This window comes from Stegostoma tigrinum, chromosome X (genome assembly GCF_030684315.1).
Source record: "Stegostoma tigrinum isolate sSteTig4 chromosome X, sSteTig4.hap1, whole genome shotgun sequence".
Classification (NCBI taxonomy): domain Eukaryota; kingdom Metazoa; phylum Chordata; class Chondrichthyes; order Orectolobiformes; family Stegostomatidae; genus Stegostoma; species Stegostoma tigrinum.
In genome coordinates this window covers 13236133-13258139 of record NC_081404.1, presented here as the reverse complement: position 1 = coordinate 13258139, position 22007 = coordinate 13236133, and the positions used below count along the sequence as shown (strand labels likewise).

Sequence of the window (22007 nt, the reverse complement as noted above, 5' to 3'; positions counted from 1 at the left end):
CTTGCACTTCGCAAAACCTTCACAAGCCATTCTCGAGTTGGACAGCTTGGTTTTGGATTTGATTTATTGTCATGTGTACCTAAGTACAGTGAAAAGCTTTGTTTGTGAGCAGTGCAGGCAGACCATAGTAAACAAGGGTATACTGATTGTAGGGGGCTTAGACAGAGAGGCATACAGGTTACACTGCACAGGGGCGTGCACTAGGCGAGATCAACATTTCTTGAAGGTAGAAAGTCCATTCATCAGTCTAATAATGGCCAGGAAGAAGCTGTTCCTGAACCTGTGTGTGTTCAGGCTTCTGTATCTTCTGCCTGACGGAAGAAGTTGTAGGAGATCATTGCCAGGGTGGGATGGGTCTTTGATGATGTTGGCAGCCTTTCCGCGGCAGTGAGCCATGTAAACAGAGCCCGTGGATGGAAGATTGGCTTCCGCAATGATCTGGCCTGTGCACACCACCTTCCGTAGTTTCTTACGATCCTGAGCAGAGCAGTTGCCGTACCAGGCCGTTACGCACCCAGACAGTCTGCCTTTAATGGTGCATCTCAACACTTCAAAGCAGTGGGATAGTGAGATATCATTTGCCGTCACAGTAAAATATTGAGAATTCGGCGAATCCAAAAATAAAACCAGAAAATAGCAGAAACCCCTAGCTGGTCATCCAGAGACAGGATGGTAACGGCCAAAGCTCCAGATCGATCACTTTGAGAGAAGGTTTTACAGCGTTTGTATAAGAAGCCGGGTCAAGGAGAGAGGGCCAGGCCGAGAGTTAAGGATTAAAAAAGAAAGGAGATTGTTAATCAATTGGAGAGCGGGGAGATGCTGAACTTACTATAGTGATGATGATGCAAGACTGACAGAGGTGAAAGAGAATATCAGAGATACCAGATGGAGAATGTAAGGAGGTGTGGCCGAATAACAGACAAAAGCAAAAGGGACAATAGAAAACTAACCTAAAGCTGTTCCAATCACCCAGGATCCATCCGACAGCCCAGAAGTGATTGGAACCAGGCTGACTGACGTCAACGATTGGCCCAGGTTAACAACCCCAATCGGGGAAGCCCTGGCTGACCAATTTCACCAGGGGACGGGAGTCTCCTCAGTTCAAGGGACTGACTCCGAGCTGGTTGACCACAGCCAGTGTATTGTGTGCAAATAAAGAAAGAGTGAATTGGTGATGGGCCACTGGCCTCTGTGCTGCTATTTCACAGCCCGGGACAGGAAACCCCCTCATACACTTGTCCATCACTCACCAACACTTGCTGCTGGAGAGAAATGAAACAGTAAGGGACAGTGTTAAGGACTGGAATTGCTAAACATTGTGTTAAGTCCAGCAGGGTCTTCCAGTGCCCAGTAGAAAGCTGAGGTGCTGTACTTCAAGCTCATAGAGTCGTAGGAACAGGCCCTTCGGCCCAAACAGTCCACGCCGAAACTAGACTAGTCCCACCTGCCTGTTCCTGGCCCGTATCCCTCCAAACCTTTCCTATTCATGTACGTATCCAAATATCTTTTAAACTTTTACGGAATTAGGGCAGAGTGCAAGCAATGCACAGAACTCAAGTTCGGATGTGAAGGCGGAAATGATTGATGAGAATGATTCCAGGAATGAGAAACTTCAGTTATGAGGATAGACTGAAGAAGTTGGGCTTGCTCTCCTCAGACAGAAGGCAGCTGGGAGATGTGATACAGAGGTTTACAACATTATCAGCAGGAACTGGATAGGGACAGACTGTTCCCGCTCGGATAAGGGGCAATAACGAGAGGGTTCTGGTGTACTGTCATGCCAGACTTGAAACGCTCACTCTGTTTCTCTCTCCACATTTGCTGCCAGACCTGCGGAGTCCCTGCAACAATTTCGGTTTTTGATTCAGACTTCCAGCATCCACTTTCATAATCTCTTCCAGCCTCTTCAATCAGGTAGAAGATACAAAAGCTTAAACACATGCACTAACAGATTCAAGAACAGCTTCTTCCCCGCGGTTATTTGCCTTCTGAACATGCTTCTCAAATTTCAAACCTAATGCCAGTGTTTCTTTGGTACGCCTCCTGCACAGCGGTAACCTTGTATGTTCTGCTCTGTCTAAACGCCTTCTATGATCTGCATGTCCTTGTTTGCTATGATCTGCATAGATTGCATGCAAAACAAAACTTTTCACTGTACTTAGACACATGTGACAACAATAAAACAAATCAAAATGAAATCAAATCAGGAACAAGAGGGCATAGATTTCAAGTGATGCGCTAATGAAGCAAGGGTGATTTCAGGAAAGGAACCCTTCTCCACTCAGCAAGTAGTGAGGGTCTGGAATGCTCCACCCGGAAATGTGATGGAGGGAGATTCAGTTCAGACATTGGATGGTTGTTTGGATAGAAATAGTGCACGGAGGAACATGGAAAAGGCAGAAAATGGACAGTAGGTAATGATGCTTGTTTGAAGAGCTGGTATCGGCGCAGGCATGAGGGACCCGCACTGTAAAGTGGGCTAATATTGGGACAGGTAAATTTACCATAGCCCTGGAGGAAAGAGATGACGGGTGGTAGCTTAACCAGAGGGAGAGATCAAGAAGGTGAGCCCTTCACAGTAACCTCGGCTGGTGCAGGAATTGAACCCACACTGTTAGTATCACTCTGCATTGCAAACCAGCTGTCCAACCAACTGAGCTACTGCTCAGACACTGAGCTGAACAAACAAGGATCACACAGAAGGAGTGTCCAGGGCCTTGGAAGGTGGTGAAAAGGCAAGTCTGCTTCCATCTGTTCAGTTTGCACATGACCCTCAACTCCTCATGTTACTTTCTCATACAGTCATACAGCACAGAAACAGGCCCTTCGGCCCAACCAGTCCATGCCAACCATAATCCCAAACTAAACTAGTCCCACCTGCTCCTGGCCCACAGCCCTCCAAACCTTTCCTATTCATGTACTTATCCAAATGTCTTTTATACGTTGTAATTGTACCCACATCCACCACTTCCTCTGGAAGTTCATTCCACACATGAACCACCCTCTGTGTAAAAAAAAAACGCCCCTCATATCTTTTTTAAATCTCTTTCCTCTCCCCTTAAAAAAAGTGCCCCCTTGTCTTAAAATCCCCCATCCTAGGGAAAAGTCAACTATCATTAACTCTGTCTCTAACCTTCATGATTTAATAAACCTCTCTAAGGTCACCCTTCAACCTCCTACACTACAGTGAAGAAACCCCCAGCCTCTCCAGCCTTTCTTTATAACTCAAACCTTCCATACCCAGCAACACCCTGGTAAATCTCTTCTGAACCCTCTCCTGCTTAATAATATCCTTCCTGTAACTGGGTGCTCAGAACTGGACACAGTGCTCCAGAAGATGCCTCATGAACATCATGTACAACCTCAACATGACGTCCCAACTCCTAATCTCAAAGGTCTGAGTGATGAAGGCAAGTGTGCCAAACACCTTCTAAACCACCCATCTACACGTGATGCAAACTTCAAACAATTATGTACCTGAATCCCTAGGTCCCTCTGTTCCACAACACAATCCAAACCCCTACCATTAATTGGATGAGCCCCACCCTCTCCAAATTCGCTGATGGTTAGAATTTAACCACAGCTAAAAGAGTTATTGTCCATCCTCATGACCACTGTCCTCGACTGTTCTCGCAGCAGGCAGGTGGTTAGACTTCAAAATATCTGCTTTGATCAAAAATAAACAACTTCACCCTCCAACCCTTTAACAGAAGCTTCTTGCGAGTTGAACCACAAGATGGTCACAGCGCGAGAGAAGGCCATTCAGCTCATCACACTCAGGGCAGCCTGCTCTCGCCCCACTCCCTTCCCTTTCCTCAGGAGGCCTGTGGGTTTCTCTCCTCCTCCATTGAGGTCAACCTTCAATCGACCCACCTCACCGAAGCCCCTCTTCCTTGGAATGCTTCCCGTCAATTACTTCTGCATCTCTGTAGCGCCTGGTGGCACACGATACAAACCCTGCCCCGGGGTTACAGCAGCGGTCGGCTCCTGCTCGTGCATTACAGCGAAGACCCTGGGATCATGGACGACAGCAATGCACTCTGCAGCCGAATAGCCCAACCACAGCATACAGATATATTGACGACGCAATCAGAGAAAAGGGAGATTTCAGAGTTGGGGCACTGAATTTCTCCAACGCAGGGGACAGTGACAAACAAGAGCTTTTCTGAAACAAAATGGAGTTCAGGATAAGAGGGATAACAAAGTGTGGGGATGGATGAACACAGCAGGCCAAGCAGCATCTCAGGAGCACAAAAGCTGACGTTTCGGGCCTAGACCCCTGAGTTCAGGGTAAAAGCTTTTTTGTATCATCTGCCATGTTTGGTTATAGAGTAGAATAAAAGCTATCAATTCTCGGAACACTTGGTCTCTTTAAGGTTCCCTGCAGCAATCTGAAAGCCAGGTTTTCCTTTTAACTTAAACAGTCTTTGTTGCTAATTGTCAGAAAGGGTTTCTCCTTGAGCTCAACTATCGTTGCTCAGACTGAAGGGACTGAGGTCAACAGGAAATGAAGTGCTGCCTTAAATCAAACAAAAAGCTTATGGTCTTCTTCAATGCCCTCCCACCTGCAGAGGACCCCATTCCTCCCTCAACCCCTCACCCCCAACCTCAAGCCTGACCCTCTCCCCCCGCCAACAAAATACTCATCACACTCCAATGCCAACATTTTGGGTGTTAAAACTGGCACAAAACGAGGTGGGCAATACTTCAATAATTGTTGACTGAAATGTGACCATCAAACACAACAGCCAGCTACATTTGTATAGCGCCGTTTCACTCAGGGAGTCCTCCCAGGTCTCCCCACAGAAGCAACGCGGCAGTTGGGCAATGGCGACAGTTGCTACCCGCTCTCCCACCCCCTCCCCCGACCATGGCAAAACAGTGGCTGCTTGCTGTATTCCTGCGGATGGTTGGCTCAGCTCAGCGAGAGGGTGGAAGATGGCTCTGCTCCGATGTTCCGGTCAGTACTTTCAGGTCAGGAGGCTAAGATTGGCCAAAGCAGTTGTGAGGAGGGGATGAGTTGTGGGGAGGACAATCGCTGTGACAATGTCAGAATCATTGCTCCCCCCGAAACCCCCCACAACATCACAAAAGAATGGCGCAAATCCACAAGAGCTGTAACGTGCTAATCTTGGAGTATTGAGTACAGTTCTGGTCACCCCATTACAGGAAGGATGTGGAAGCATTGGAAAGGGTGCAGAGGAGATTTGCCAGGATGTTGCCTTGTCTGGAGGGAAGGTCTTATGAGGAAAGGCTGAGGGACTTGAGGCTGTTTTCGTTGGAGAGAAGGTTAAGAGGTGACTTGATAGAGACATACAAGATGATCAGAGGATTAGATAGGGTGGGCAGTGAGAGCCTTTTTCCTCGGATGGTGATGGCTAGCATGAGGGGACATGGCTTTAAATTGAGGGGTGATAGATATAGGACAGATGTCAGAGGTAGGCTCGTTACTCAGAGAGTAGTAAGGGGCGTGGAATGCCCTGCCTGCAACAGTAGTAGACTCACCAACTTTAAGGGCATTTAAATGGTCATTGGATAAACATATGAATGATAATGGAATAGTGTCAGTTAGATGGGGTTCAGATTGGTTTCAGAGGTCGGCACAACATCGAGGGCCAAAGGGCCTGTACTGCACTGTAATGTTCTATCTTCTAATCACGCGGATGTGGACACAGTTACAACATTTAAAAGACGTTTGGATAAGTACATGAATAGGAAAGGTTTGGAGGGATATGGGCCAGGAGCAGGCAGGTGGGACTGGTTTAGTTTGGGATTACGGTTAGCATGGACTGGTTGGGCCGAAGGGTCTGTTTCCATGCTGTACAACTTGGTGAGTCTAACAAAATAAATCCCAGGCAGGAATCCCAACAACATGACGCAGGTCTTGAGGTCCTGCAGTCTCCTCAATGCATAAACAATTTTGCTTTCCCTATTTTCGAACAGAAGTTTAATTTCAGTTTCTCCTGCTGGATGTGGCTTTGAACGTTAAATGGTTCAAATCTGTAACAACAGTCTTTTTCTGAAATCGCAAAACCAGAGCATTTTCCATCCTATACTGAGACAGACTTGTTTTTCCCTTATACACATTATCATCCCAGGTGTTGACCGTAGTGGTGAGCTGGCAGGACTAATCACAGACCCGGGGGCATCATTCTGGGTCTCAAGTGCCAGTCACTGAGCAATCTCAGCACTAGTTAGTACCATTTGGGGGGTGGGGGGGGGGGGGGTGCAGATGAACGGTAAACTTGCAAACACAGAACGAAAAATCAAAACCGGAGTACTGAAAGTCTGACTACAGCCAGCAACAATTTCCATTAATGTAGCACCTTCGCATCATTAAAGTGCCCCAAGTCAATTGAAAGGAACATTGCCAAATGTGACATGGTCTCAAAAGAGCAGAAGACAATTGAGAAAACTTGCAGAACCTATGCCAAGTTTATTCTTACAGCACCAGACAGCAACTGGTAATCCTCACTCATTGTACAGACTGCTTCTAATCTTGTTGCTTTGTAAAACGAAGGGTAAAGTGCTCCAGGGGCCAAGTTTCCAGTTAAACTAATCAGCAGCTCTATGATCACAATGTATCTCACCATATTTTTCGAACACTTCCAGTGACCAGCTCAGCTTCATATCAATGCCTGGGTTCCTTTGCCTTGTCAAAGTACTTGCCCCGCTCGAAGCTTTTCAGAAAACAAAGTTCCCGTCTAGAAACAAACACTGTTAGTGCTGAATAATCACTGGTTCCATAATGTCAAATGTTAGTTCAGTTCCCGAAAAGTCACACCCACTAACAATTTCAATCAGTGCACACTGACTGAACAAAGTGTTCCTCTCCGAAAACTAACATCGCTGCACAGAATGAGCTGTGACTCAGGACTTTGAGTTCATTTTTTTGATAGAGCTCCTCACAACAAGACGTTTAGATATAGGCAAGGTGGGATTTGTGCTGTTGGCTGGGCACAAGTGCTGGGTGTTTCTGGATGTGTCATCAGCACCACTGCCAATGGCACTGCTATCGCTGGCACTGCCAATGGCACTGCCAACAGCAGTGCCACAGCTATCACCATTGGCAGTGGTGCTGCTTGGACGGACACTGGGAAGGAGACTCGGAAAGACCCAGGAGGTCAACCTGACCCCGCTCGTGGGTAACTCACATTCTGAGATGAAGTTACAAAGCCATGGTCACCTCGAAGAGCCAATGTACTAGACAGATCCTTCTGAAGGAAGATTACACCAAGATCAGAGTAATTGGGGAAGATAAGTCTACATCCGACAAATGCGGCCTTTTGTCACATAAACTGCTCAATATCTGAACTATATCCTGAGGCAAGGTTGGGTTTTCTCAAGAAGAGCTATTGAGATGGATGTTATTGTTTGAAATTGAAGGATAGGTAGATGGGCTGAATGGTTCCTGTCCTTCCCAAATCTGTGTTCATGCTTGTGAATTGGATAGGAAAGCACATCAGACAGAATCCACGTTGTCAATCAGTCTCCTGAACAAGAAGAAAGATACTTTTGCATCCATTACAGGTTGCCTTGGATACAGCCAGGGAAGGGAATGGATTTGATTTAATAAGACCAGAGGATGTAGGAGTAGAAGTAGGCCATTCGGCCCTTCAAGTATGTTCTGTCATCCAATAAGATCATAGCTGATCTGATCATCGACTCCACTTTCCTGCCTATTCCCTTGTTGATTAAAATCTGTCTATCTCGGCCTTGAATAGGCTGAATGACCCTGCCTTGACAGCCTTTTGTGGGAAAGAATCCCCTCTCTGAGAAGAAGCTCCTCGATATCCCTGTCCTAAATGTGCAAACCCTCACTCTGAGGTGATGCCCTCTGGCCGTAGACTCTCCCACAAGGAGAAACAACCTCTCCACATCCACCCCGTCAAATCCCCTAAGAATCTGGTGTGTTTCAATAAGGTTCCTCCTTGTTCTTTTAAAATCCAATGAGTTCAGGCCCAACCAACTTCACCTTAATATTAGTGTAATCTACTTTTATAAGATTTCCAAGATATTCCTTTTCAAGCCAAGCTTGCACTCTGGCCCAGGCACCACCTTGGGCACAGTGCCATATCCACAGATACTTCATTGGATAAAGGGGTGGCGAATCCTGAATCACCTTGCTGTTCCTATGGGTTCAGACTGCCCCAGCCTCTCACAGGGGAGTGAGGTCCCCATACTCAAACAACAATGTGAAGTGCCTTTATATTTTGGCTGCGGCTTTCCTTCCCAGCCGCGTTCCCTTATAAAACAGGAACTGTAGCCGGAATTACTGTTCTACAAACCGAGCCTTTCCCCCATCCCCCTCAAACCGCCCCAGAAACAGGGTTTTCCCTGGAAGAGCCCTGGACTGTGTAGACAGAGTAAAGGAGAACTCCAGGAGTTCAGGGCACTGCTGTAGCGGGGGTGGGGGGGTGGGGGGGGGTCAAAGTTTCATCCTGTCACCCCTGCCCCATGCAAACCGCGGACAAAAGCAGCGACCACGCTCCTTACTCACCTTCCAAAGCAGCAGCGCCTCAACACTTGTGAGCTGGAGCCATAGAGTCGGGTGAAAATCTCTGCACAATTCCCCAAACTTTTCCCGAACTTGGGAATCAGATACTGGGATCCACGGCCTTTGAAGAAACTGCAACAGACTCTCAGAGCTGAGCGCAGATATACACTCCTCACTCACTCACTCACTCACTCACTCACTGCCTGCTGCAGTTTGGCATTTAACTGTTTCCTCCCTCAGTCTGTTTGAATGTCAGTTCCGGCACTCAGCAGTTTGCTCTCTCTCACACACACACTGGCTGTGCTTCAAACTGCCCTCCCCCTTTCTGTCATTCACTCTGATTCACCCTCATGCCCCCTCCCTCTCTCCCTCACCACCCCCTCCCTCTCTCCCCCTCCCTCACCGCCCCCTCCCTCACTGTCCCTCCCCCCCTCACCGCCTCCTCACTCTCTCCCTCACTCTCACCGCCCCCTCTCTCCCCCTCCCTCACCACCCCGTCCCTCTCTCCCCCTCCCGTCCCTCTCTCCCCCTCCCTCACCCAAACCGCCTCCTCACTCTCTCCCCCTCCCTCACCGCCTCCTCCCTCTCCCCCCCACCCTCACCGCCCTCTCCCTCTATCCCCCACTCTCACCAACTCCTCCCTGTCTCCCTCACCCTCACCACCTCCTCACTCTCTCTCTCACTCACCCTCACTCCCCCTCCCTCTCCCCCTCCCTCACCCTCACTCCCCCTCCCTCTCCCCCTCCCTCACTGCCCCCTCACTCTCACTCACCCTCACTCTCTCCCCGTCCCTCACTGCTGCCTCACTCTCTCCCTCCCTCACTCACCCTCACTCTTTCCCTCACCTCCTCACTCTCTCCCCCTCCCTCACCGCCTCCTCACTCTCTCCCCCTCCCTCACCGCCTCCTCCCTCTCTCCCCCACCCTCACCGCCCTCTCCCTCTATCCCCCACTCTCACCAACTCCTCCCTGTCTCTCTCACCCTCACCACCTCCTCACTCTCTCTCTCTCACTCACTCACCCTCACTCCCCCTCCCTCTCCCACCCCCCTCACCGCCGCCTCACTCTCCCACCCCCCTCACCGCCCCCTCACTCTCACTCACCCTCACTCTCTCCCCGTCCCTCACTGCTGCCTCACTCTCTCCCTCACTCCCCCTCACTCTTTCCTTCACCTCCTCACTCTCTCCCCCCGCAATCTTTCCCTCACCACCGCTTCTGTCTCCCTCACCACTTCCTCTCTCTCTCTCTCTCTCTCTCTCTCTCTCTCTCTCTCCTTGACGAAATAGCCCCTCTTTCAGGACTGCCAGTTCTCCCTCGCAGACTGAATTTGAATTTTTCCCCCTACACTCCCAGCTCGCAATGATCTCACTTCCAGACTCTACCAATGGAGCTGGCCAGTGAAGGGAGAGAGAGAGTGAAATCCTTCATGGATACCTACGCTGATAACTTACCATCCACTGGCCAGTGGTAAATCCCTGGAAAGTAATCCTTCCTGTTTGACTTCAAAAAGAAAAGGTTGAGATTGTTTTGCACAAACATTCCTCATTCCCATTTAATTGCCCAGCATTTTAATTGCAAGTGTCACTTTGGGGCTTTTTATTTCCTCGACATGTCCCATTTGTCTGACATTTTCAGGCACTTTCGCCAATAAATAAAACACATCATCTACATGTTGAGCCATGTCAGTTCCATGGAGAGGAACGAGTTAATAGTTCCCCAATAAGAATTCCTTTCAAACATTATTGCTTGTTGGAAACTGTGCTTTAATCTTGACTTCAGCTCCGTTGCTATCAAGTTTCAATCCTCCGATCTCTACTTCAAAATAAAGCACCAGCTGGCGTTTGGAGTTACAGGGCCATCAATGCCCAGAGCCCTCTCTACGTTCACCTTTTGGCTCAACACTGTCACCTCTGAGACAACAGGCTGCAGACTCTAGGATTTGACTGCATGGTGCCAGCTGACACATTCACTGCAGGACTGAGGTAACACTGCACTACTAACGGTGGTACCCTTTGAATGTGGTGTCAAGTTGAGACCCCATGTGCCCTCACAGGTGGGTATAAAAGACCCCATGGCATTAACTGAAGAAGGGTATGAATGTCCTCCCTTGGTACTCAGTCCGAATGTTATATCCCCGAGACCATACAGCCGTAGGAGGAGGTGATGGCCTAGTGGTATTATCACTGGACTGTTAATCCAGAGACCCGGCTAATGTACTGGGGACCTGGGTTCAAATCCCACCATGGCAGGAATTTAAATTCAATAAAATACCTGGAATTAGGAATCTAATGATGACCATGAATCCATTGTTGAAAAAACACCACCTGGTTCATTAATGTCCTTGAAGGAAGGAAACTGCCATCCTTATCTGGTCTGTGTCTACATGTGACTCCAGACCCACAGCAATGTGGTTGACTCTGAACTGCCTTCTGGGCAATTAGGGATGGGCAATAAATGCTGCCTGGTCAGTGACACCCTCATCCCATGAATGAATGAAAAAGAATACAGCACAGAAATAGACTCTTCAGTCTATGCTGACTATAATCCCAAACTATACCAGTCCCACCTGCCTGCTCCTGGCCCATATCCCTCCAAACCTTTCCTATTCATGTACCTATCTGAATGTCTTTTAAATGCTGTAACTGTACCCACATCCACCACTTCCTCTGGAAGTTCATTCCACACACAAACCACCCTTTGTGCAAAAAAATTGCCCCTCATGTCTTTTCTATATCTCCCTCCTCTCACCTTAAAAATGTGCCCCCTAGTCTTGAAATCCCCCATCCTAGGGAAAAGATACCTACCAACCTACCATTAACTCTACCTATACCCTCATTATTTTATAAGCCTCTATCAGGTCTCCTCTCAACCTCCTACGCTCCAGTGAGAACAGTCGCAGCCTCTCCAGCCTTCCTTGATATCGCGAACCTTCCATGCCCAGCAACATCCTGGTAAATCTCTTCTGACCCCTCTCCAACTTAATAATATAGATGATCATTAGCTCTTTGCAGTTTGTGGGAGCTTGCTGGGGGCAAATTGCTGCCTATATGTTAGAGCAGTGACTATACTCCAGAAACACTTTGTGACATCCTGAGGTTGTGGGAAATGCGATGTGAGTGTACAGTTTCTCTTTACCACTGTGAGGTGGCGCAAAATTTATGTCAAAAACAGCCTAGTTTATGCCTTTATAATGAGCAGTCTATTTATCCAGCAAACAGTGGAGATTGGATGTTCTCCCATGTCTGCGTGGGATTCCTGTTTGCTCTGGTTTCCTCCCACAGTCCAGGGATGTGCAGGTTAGGGTGGATTGGCCGTGCTAAATTGTCCCATAGTGCCCAGGGATGTGCGGGTTAGGATGGATTGGCCGTGGGAAATTGTCCCGTAGTGCCCAGGGATGTGCAGGTTAGGGTGGATTGGCCATGGGAATTTGTCCCGTAGTGCCCAGGGATGTGCGGGTTAGGGTGGATTGGCCATGGGAATTTGTCCCGTAGTGCCCAGGGATGTGCGGGTTAGGGTGGGTTGGCCGTGCTAAATTGTCCCATAGTGCCCAGGGATGTGCGGGTTAGGGTGGATTGGCCGTGCTAAATTGTCCCATAGTGCCCAGGGATGTGCAGGTTAGGGTGGATTGGCCGTGCTAAATTGTCCCGTAGTGCCCAGGGATGTGCAGGTTAGGGTGGATTGGCCATGGGAATTTGTCCCGTAGTGCCCAGGGATGTGCGGGTTAGGGTGGGTTGGCCGTGCTAAATTGTCCCATAGGGCCCAGGGATGTGCAGAGTTGGTGGATTAGTCATGGGAAATGCAAGGATAGGGGAGTGGATTGGGATGATCTTCGGAGGGACAGTGTGGACCTGATGGGCCGAATGGCCTGCTTCCGCCTTGTAGGGCTTCTGTGATCAGAGGCTGCACAGACGGCAGCAAACAGTCCTTCTGCCTGAAATTGTAACAGAGCCTCCGAAGCAAGCAGGGTTACCTGGCTAGCTAAACAGAGTGAATGGAGGATCGTTACATCAGACAAATCATGTGGGTAACTCAAAACCCATCACGTACAGTATGGGCTCCAAGTGTACTTGACCGAGGAATTTGTCAATCAGCTTCGTTTTGGTTTTCGACTGAGGTTGGGCAAACAATTTTTGTTTCCACTCGTGGGGGTATCCAAAATGAGAGGCCATTGATGTAAGATAGCGTCTGTTCAATTGGGAATTCAGGAGAAGTGTTTTCCCACAGAGGGTTGGGAATGAAATGGGGCAGGAGGAGTCTCATGTCGGACATAAGCACTAGTACAGACGTGATGGGCTGAGTGGACTGTTTCTGTGCTGCATGTTCCATGTAATTCCTGGCCATTTCGAAGGAAAGCGTGAGGTCAGCAGCAGGTCAGGGCCAATGCTCTCCAACTGACAAGAACCATCGGCATCAACTTCAACAGCGGAGCAGGGACCAACAGGCTGAATGGCTGCTTCCTACATTCGCTGACTTTCCTTTCAAACCCGCTGGGTTGAAGCAAAACTGCTGCGAGAGTGTAACCCCTCCACCCCCGACGTTCCTTTATAAAGCGCACCGAGGCCAGTTCTTGTGCTACAGGTCAGTGACTCTCCCAATGCTCCCCTGTAGGGAGTAGGAGAGACATCAGTTATCTCCAGAGAGCCCACAAGCCGTTCATTCTGGACACCGGATCCCAAACAGAGCTCTGGAATTCTGTCCCTACACCTCTCCGCTCTCTCGTTCATGTTAAGACACTGCTTAAAACCCTTTGGCCTTCTGTCTCCTTGTCCCAATATCCTCTGGTGCCACAACTTTCTGTGATGACAGCCCTTGAAATCTCTGGCTGCATTGAAGTGGCTACGTAAAATTTATTGCTGTTCAGCATATGGGACAGACGGTCCCCCATTATAAATGTTGTACGTGAACACATTGAGTTTTATGACAGAGACAGTACACAATACTGCCTATGCACAGCTGCAAGTCGTACATTTGGGAAAATTAGAGTCATAGAGCTGTATGGCAGGGAAACTGACCCTTCGGTCCACCTTGTCCATGCCGACCAGCTATCTTAAATGAATCTGGCCCCATTTGCCAGTATTTGGCCCATATCCCTCCAAACCCTTCCTATCCATGTATCCATCCAGATGCCTTTTAAATGCTGTAATTGTACCAGCCTCCACCACTCCGTCTGGCAGCTCATTCCACACACGCACCACCCCCTGTGTGAAAAAGTTGCCCCCTCAGGTCCCTTTTAAATCTTTCCCCTCTCACCTTAAACTTATGCCCTCTAGCTTTGGAGGGTAAAAAGACTTTGACTATTCATCCTATCCATGCCCCTCATGATTTTATAAACCTCTATAAGGTCACCCCTTGGCCTCCGACCATCCAGGGAAAATAGCCCCAGCCTCTCCCTGAAGCTCAAACCCTCCAAGCCTGGCAACATCCTTGTAAATCTTTTCTAAGCCCTTTCATGTTTCACAACATCCTTCCCACAGCAGGAAGACCGGAATTGCACGCAGCATTCCAAATGTCCTTTGATGGATATTCCTTTAACTTCTCCCAATTTGAATGCCATTTTTTATCGCTGCGGCCTGTCGGCAAGAGGAGGAGGCACTGAATTTTTACCCTGGGTGATAGGGCGACTCCATCCTCACACAGGGTCTGGCTGACTGTGTAGTGCGTCCCTCCTTGTGCTTTGTCAGTCAGCAGCTGCTGACAGGGAGGGAGAACTGTAACTCTGTGCACATTGAGCCAATCTCCTCCCCAACCCCCACCCAGGCCAGAACACCATTTCTGCCTGTTAAAACAGACACATTTGGGTTGGTTAACTGTTGAACAGTGACAGGGTGGGGAAGGGCCTCTGAGTCAGTTTATATTTCGCTTGCATATCAGATAGTTTGCCCAAATACAGCTCTGCTGCTGGTGTCATTCAGCAGCCTGCTCAGTGAATGGCAGCAGAATGTAACATCTCATGTGGAAATATCAAACTGATGTCACACAATGAGTTTTTGTTTTAATTGTACTGACTGTACAGAGTGCATACATCCAGTTCATATCTGGAGCGATGGTCTGCCATGTCCCTGTTTTACAGTGAAGGGCCCCTTGCTCTCCATCGGTTGCTTATCTCAGTTCAGGAGGACCCACACATCCTTTAACCTAATCCCACACAAGGATGGACAGGGAGTGAGCAGCATCGTTTTTTTGTCAGATCCCCATGGTGTGGAAGCAGGACATTCAGCCCATCTAGCCCACACTGACCATCCAAGGGCATCCCACCCAATAACCCTGCATTTCCCATGGCTAAACCTGCACATCTTCGGACTGTGGGAGGAAACCCACGCAGACATGGGGAGAATGTGCAAACTCCACACCGACGGTCGCCCGAGGCTGGAATCGAACCTGGGTCCCTGACGCCGGGAGGCTGCAGGGCTAACCACTGAGCCACCCCTGTTGGCACAACTTTATCTCTTGCTTCTCAACATTGCTGTGCACACTCAGGTCATGAATCACCCCATCATTTCTTCGAAATTTCTTTTCCTGTCAAGTGCTTTGCTCTGGGAGCCAGTTAGCTCAGTTGGCTCAACAGGTTGGTGTGTGATGCAGAACGATGCCAACAGCATGGGTTCAATTTATGGGCGGCTCAGTGGTTAGTGCTGCTGCCTCACGATGCCAGGGACCCACCCTCGGGCGACTGTCTGTGCGGAGTTTGCACATTCTCCCTGTGTCTGTGTGGGTTTCCTCCGGGTGCTCCGGTTTCCTCCCGCAGTCCAAAGGTGTGCAGGTTAGGTGGATTGGCCATGGGAAATGCAGGGTTACAGGGATAGAATGGGGCGGGGGGGGGGGTGAACTGGGCTGGATGCTCTTCGGAGGTGTGAACTTGATGGGCCGAATGGCCTGCTTGCGCACTGTGGGGATTGAATGATTCTAATTCCTGGACTGGCTGAGGTTACAATGAAGGCCTCACCTTCTCGACCTCTCCCCTCACCTGAGGCATAGCAACCATCAGGTTAACCGCACCACCCCCCCCCCCCTCCACCAGACATCTCTCTCTAATGCGAGAGCAGCCCTATGGCCCTTTGGGAGTATGGCAACTTTGTCCTACTTCTCCTGAGACATCTGCACTCCTCACTAAATTCCTGTCGCTCACACAGGTGCCAAAAGACGCTGCTCAGCCCCTCACGTCTCCTCCACCATTCGATGAGATCGTGGTTAATCTGATCATCCTCAGTATCACCTTGCTGGCTTTCCCCTCTTACCCACCAATCCCTTCCTGATTTACAAAAAGAGAATCTCTATCTCAGCCTTGGATATACGTAACGTAGTTAGGGATTATGGTCAGCATGGACTGGTTGGGCCGGAGGGTCTGCTTCTGTGCTGTATGACATGATGCTGACAGCCATTTTTGGGGGGGTTAATCACAGCTAGCTTTCAAATAAAAGCCAAATATTGCGGATGTTGGAGATCTGAAACACACACTGAAAGTGCTGGAGCAACGCAGCACATCTACCAGGAGAGAAAAAAAGAGCTAATGTTCAATACATCTTTCTCAGAAGAGCTAGCATTCGCTCTTCGTCAATGTGGCGAGGGAGAAAGATCCAGGGAAACATGCTGATGGGCTGAGGTGAACAAGCAGTGGGAGAAGGGGGATTTGGAGCTTGAACACTGGTAGAAATCATCTGGGCTAAATGGCCTGTTTCTGTGCAGTTGGGAGGCGATAACCTAGTGATATTATTGCTGGTCAATTAATCCAGAAACTCAGGTAATGTTCTGGTTGAAAACCTAGATCGCAGATGGCAGAATGTGAATTTAATAAAACAAAACCACAATTAAGAGTCCAATGCTGGCCATGAAACCATTGATTGTTATGGGAGGAAAAACCCCATCCGGTTCACTTTAGTGAAGGAGATCTGCCATCCTTACCTGGTCTGGTCTACATGTGACTCCAGGCCCACTCTCTGGACAATTATGGATGGGCAATAAAAGTTGGCCTTGCTAGTGATCCAATGAATGATTTTTAAAAAAGATTTCTTGTAACTCTCTGTCACAAAACCTTCATTTATTCTGTTTAATACCACAGATAAGAGTGTTAACAGTTTGTAGATTACAGTCTGTCGCTGCTTGGTTAGAGATGAAGCTGGAAGATCTGAAATGTGACCTGCGTTGATCCATAGGGATGGGCACTGGGTCCACTTTAGTTGGTTCAATTTTCTGAACGATTCAGGTGAGAATATAGAAAGCATGGGTAATACATTTGTGGATGCTACCAAAATTGGTGGGAGAGTGGACAGTGAAGAAGTTTGTCTAAGATTACAAAAAGATCTTGATCAATTGGGCCAATGAGCTGAAGAGCGGCAAATAGGCTTTTAATTTGGGTAAATGTGATGTGTTGCATTTTGGTAAAACAAACAAGAATAGGGTTTATACAATTAATAGTAGGGCCTTGGGGAGTGTTGCAAGACAGAGGGACCTAGGGGCGCAGGGACATAATTCTCTGAAGTTTATATCACATGGAGACAGGGTGATTAAGAAGATACTCGGTACACTTGCCATAGTCGCTCAAACCTTATGTTGAGGTTGTGCAGAACGTTGGTGAGGCCTCTTCTGGAATACTATGTGCAGCTCTGGTCACCCTATTACAGGATGTTATTAAGCCGGAGAGGGCTCGGAAAAGATTTACCAGGATGTTGCCAGGAATGGAAGGTTCGAGTTAAAGAGACGGGCTGGATAGGCTGGGACTATTTTCACTGGAGCGTAGGAGGTTGAGGGGTGACCTATAGACGTTTATAAAATCATGAGGGGTTTAGGTTAGGTAAACAGCTGGTGTATTTTCCCTAGCATGGGGAATTTCAAGACAAGGGGTTATATTTTTAAGTGAGAGGAGAAAGATTTAAAAAAGATCTGAGGGACAATGTTTTTAAGAGCTGTTTGTGTTTGGAATGAACATCCAGAGGAAGTGGGAGTTGTGGGTACAGTTACAACATTTAAAAGACATTTGAAGAAATACATGAATAAGAAATGTGTGGAGGGATACGGGCCAGGTGGGACTAGTTTAGTTTGGGACTGTGTTCGGCGTGGACTGGTTGGACCAAAGGGTTTGATTCTGTGCTGTATGACTCTATGCGTTGCCCCTCCTATTGTATAGAATGGTTCCTGAGGTATCTAACAGGGTTTAAAGAAGCAACTGATACTACACTAGAGAGCTCCATCTCAGGCCTTCCTATCCCTGGGCAAAGCCAAGGCTCAATTTTTTGTTCCTCAGAACCGGTGTTCCTACCATATGGAGATAATGGGAACTGCAGATGCTGGAGGATCTGAGATAATAAAATGTGAAGCTGGATGAACACAGCAGGCCAAGCAGCATCTTAGGAGCACAAAAGCTGACGTTTCAGGTCTAGACCCTTCTTCAGAAAAAACATATGCCTGCCATATGGAGCTGGATTTGTTGGAAAACCTCACATGTTGGTGTGAAGAGTAATTTGGCACCAGATCCAGCTAATTGTTTTGGAAGCCTGACTCTTTCTGCTCAAAAAGTGGCCGCTCCTCTGCTTTCTGTTGCCACTTCCCCTGATGGACAGGATCTTTTAAAGGATATCCCAGTCGAAGTTAATACAGCAGAATCTTTTGTCTGGATTTGTTCCCATGATATTAAATGTTTGATGAAGGGGGTTTGAAGGATAACACCCCACATGTTTTTCGTGTGGCCTGCCCTGATGTTTAACGCAGCCCTGTGTTGTTCAAACTGTTCTTCGGCCTTTTATCACATTGTTTTCCAAAAGCTTGCTGGTGGCTCATTTTGCCACTTGCGATACATATGGTGTGGAATTATTTATCCCCAAGGATCGTAGGAACAAGGGGAGGCCATTCAGCCCCTTGAACCTATTCTGCCATTCAGTCCAATGACAGCTGTATCTCCACATGCCCGTCTTGGCTCCAATCTAACGAAACACACAAAAATCGATGAAATTTCCGACCAAGTGCCCCCGCCCCCTCTCACCACAACCCCTGCCACATCAACCCTCCACAGCGCCGTCCCCAACCCCAGCCTCGAGAGCTAGCTTGGTGGGAGCATCCCAGCTCCTTAGTGCGAAGGGGTACATCCTTCAGCGGTTCTGAATTGGCTTTCCCCATAGTTTCCCCCTCTGCCTGTCCCACACACACCAGAAGAGATTGTTTCTCTCTGTTACCTTTCATTGTAAGATTCTGTAATTGTCTGCAATATCTCAACGAGATCTTCCCTCAACCTTCTGTACACAAGTGAATTCAACCCTGTTGTGGTGCTGTCCTGTCTGATCTCGAGGCATGTCATACAGGCTTATATAAAATTATACGTCCTTACGGGGTAATTATTGTATGAGAGGGAAGGATGTTTTTCTTTGTCTGAAATTTGTTCATGGAATATTCTAGGCCAGCATTTATTGCCCATCCCTAATTGCCCAGAGGGCAGTTAAGAGTCAACCACATTGCTGTGGGTCTGGAGTCACATGTAGGCCAGACCAGGTAAGGATGGCAGTTTCCTTCCCTCAAAGACATTAGTGAACCAGATGGGTTTATCTGACGGTCAACGGTGTTACATGGTTGCTATTAGCTCGCACTTTATTCCAGGTTTTTATTGGATTCAAATTTCATCGTCTGCCGTGGTGGGATTCGAACTCACATTCTCAGCGCTATAGCCTGGGGGCCTCCGCATTACCATTCACCCCTATGCCATTACGTCCCGAATGCCTAAATGATATCTGAACACTTCTGACAATGTGAGTGGAGTGTTTCATCAGGGTCTAGGCCTGAAACATCAGCTTTTGTGCTCCTGAGATGCTGCTTGGCCTGCTGTGTTCATCCAGCCTCACATTTTATTATCTTGGATTCTCCAGCATCTGCAATTCCCATTATCTCTGATCACCATCCAGAGCAATTTGTATTTTCTGATCCGATGTTAGCACCTTTGTTCTAAATGCAGCTTATCGTATACTTTAAAACAAACAAAATGTGCGCCAAACAGCTTGCATCTGGGGGGGAACAGGTTGCTGGGAACATGGGCTGTCTCCTAGTGATGGTTGCCATGGGCGCTGCAGTAATTACGCCAGCCTCACAGAGAAGTTGACCCTGCTCTGATTGGAGGAGAGGGAAAGAAACAGTGAGTATCTGCATCATGCCATTCATGAGCTCAAGGCATTCTGGGATGAGCGACAGCCACTTTTGAAATGCAGTACCCATGGCAATGACGGAAATGCAGCAAACAAAACTGTGCACAGCAAGCTCCCACAAACTGGAATGCAGTCATGACCGGAAGGGCCCAGACCCGAAACGTCAGCTTTCCTGCTCCTCTGATGCTTGCTGTGTTCATCCAGCTCTACACCTTGTTATCTCAGACTCTCCAGCATCAGCAGTTCCTACTATCTCACCAGAGAATCTGGTTGTTTATTAAGTGTTGCCGGAGGGATAAATGTTGGCCCAGGATGTTGGAACAAGACAATCTTGCTCTTCTGTCCAACTACGAGAGGAGCCAGGGACTCTGTTTAGTATCTTAACTGACAGCGCAGCATTTGCTTCGGACTGCGCTAGGACTATCAGTCCAGATGATCTGCTCAAAGGTTGAACACAGAACCTCTGAACCAGCTACCTCACCCGAAGCCTACAGCTTTCTGAGGAAGGGTCACCGGACCCGAAACATTAACTCTGATTTTTTTTGTTCACAGATGCTGCCAGACCTGCTGAGTTTTTCCAGCAACTTTAGAACATTGGCTTTTTATCGACTGGAAAAGTCCCTTTGAAAGTTGTTTCCAAACTTTTTCTTCAAAAACAAAAAAGAAATCCAGTTTCCAAAATGGAGAAGGAGTTAAAAATGAATTGGGGGTCAGTTAATTAGAAAGAAAAATGTTAAATGAAAACTGAATAGGACTAAGAGAAAGGTCAAGGGACCCAGCCGCAAGAAGGGTAAATGTTCCGAACTTTGTGATTAATTTAGCAGTTTCAGGCTAACGTGGTAAATTTGTTCCTAATGTCTGTCCAGGGTGATGTGAATGACCTGAAAACCAATTGGTCAATCAGCCCAGGGACGACACAGCGTGGAGCTGGAGGAACGCAGCAAGCATCAGAGGAGCAGGAAAGCTGGCGTTTCAGGTCAGGGCCCTTCTTCAGAAATTTCTTCTTCAGCATTACTGAAGAAGGGTCCCCACCTGAAACGTCAGTTTTCCTGCTCCTCTGATGCTGCCCGGCCTGCTGTGTTCCCTCAGCTCCGCGCTGTGTCGTCCCTGGGCAGTTTTTACAATCTCCAATCAGTCCAGGGAGTCTGCCAGTAGGATAAGGGTTCATTTGTCAAGCACTCACCCCTCAATGCTCTGAATGGAGCAGGTGAGGAGGTAGGGACAGGCAGGATGGTCTGTTCAACAGGCACATCACAAAAATACACAGGATTCGTGCAATGTAGGATTGCAACCTTGGCATCTTCACTTTAAAGAGTTTCCAAGACATCCCAGGACAGGAGTTGAAAAGCTTTAATTGGGTCGGATCACTCTCTCTGAAGAGGGTGGGGTCCTTTTCTTTCCTGTGGCCCCAAAACCTGCAGAAATCAGGAAGGATGGAGCCAGTTGGCCATTAATTTGTGTAGAAGGCAGGGGAGGTGTGGACTTTTAACACAGCCTGTTTAGTTTGTTTTCCTCACAGATTGGGTAAATAAGCAGCAAACTGAATTGCAATTATTTTACATCTTGAAAAAATAGCGACGGTGTTGCCAGGCATCTGTGATGTTAAAGCAAGGGGTGGGGGAGGTATCCAGAGCTGATTGTCACAAAAGGAACTGCCCTTAATGACCTCCGCTCAGTTCGCAACAAACAACTGCACCTCCCAGTCACGAGCCATTTCAACTCCCCCTCCCATTCCTCAGACGACATGTCCATCATGGGCCTCCTGCAGTGCCACAATGATGCCACCCGAAGGTTGCAGGAACAGCAACTCATATTCCACTTGGGAACCCTGCAGCCTAATGGTATCAATGTGGGCTTCACCAGCTTCAAAATCTCCCCTTCCCCCACCGCATCCCTAAACCAGCCCAGCTCGTCCCCTCCCCCCACTGCACCACACAACCAGCCCAGCTCTTCCCCTCCACCCACTGCATCCCACAACCAGCCCAGCTCGTCACCTCCCTCCACTGCATCCCAAAATCAGCCCAGCTTGTCCCCTCCCCCCACTGCATCACACAACCAGCCCAGCTCGTCCCCTCCCTCCACTGCATCCCAAAACCAGCCCAGCCTGCCTCTGCCTCCCTAACCTGTTCTTCCTCTCACCTATCCGCTCCTCCCACCCCAAGCTGCACCTCCATTTCCTACCTACCACCTCATCCCACCTCCTTGACCTGTCCATCTTCCCTGGACTGACCTATCCCCTCCCTACCTCCCCACCTATACTCTCCTCTCCACCTATTTTCTTTTCTCTCCATCTTCGGTCCGCCTCCCCCTCTCTCCCTATTTATTCCAGAACCGTCTCCCCAACCCCCCTTTCTGATTATGAAAAAGCTGCCCGAAACGTCAGCTTTTGTG

At 48.4% G+C, this 22007-nt stretch overlaps 1 protein-coding gene across 3 annotated transcripts in view; it reads right to left on the bottom strand.

The window, feature by feature from the left end:
- The window catches only part of LOC125448246 (transmembrane protein 198-like), a 109710-nt gene extending 100904 nt beyond the window's left edge, over window positions 1-8806 (bottom strand). For all 3 annotated transcript variants that reach the window (XM_059643480.1, XM_048523393.2, XM_048523392.2), the window contains exon 1: window positions 8501-8806. The gene's annotated coding sequence lies outside the window, so the exon portion shown is untranslated. The remainder of the gene's footprint in view (window positions 1-8500) is intronic.
- Window positions 8807-22007: the final 13201 nt, after the last annotated feature.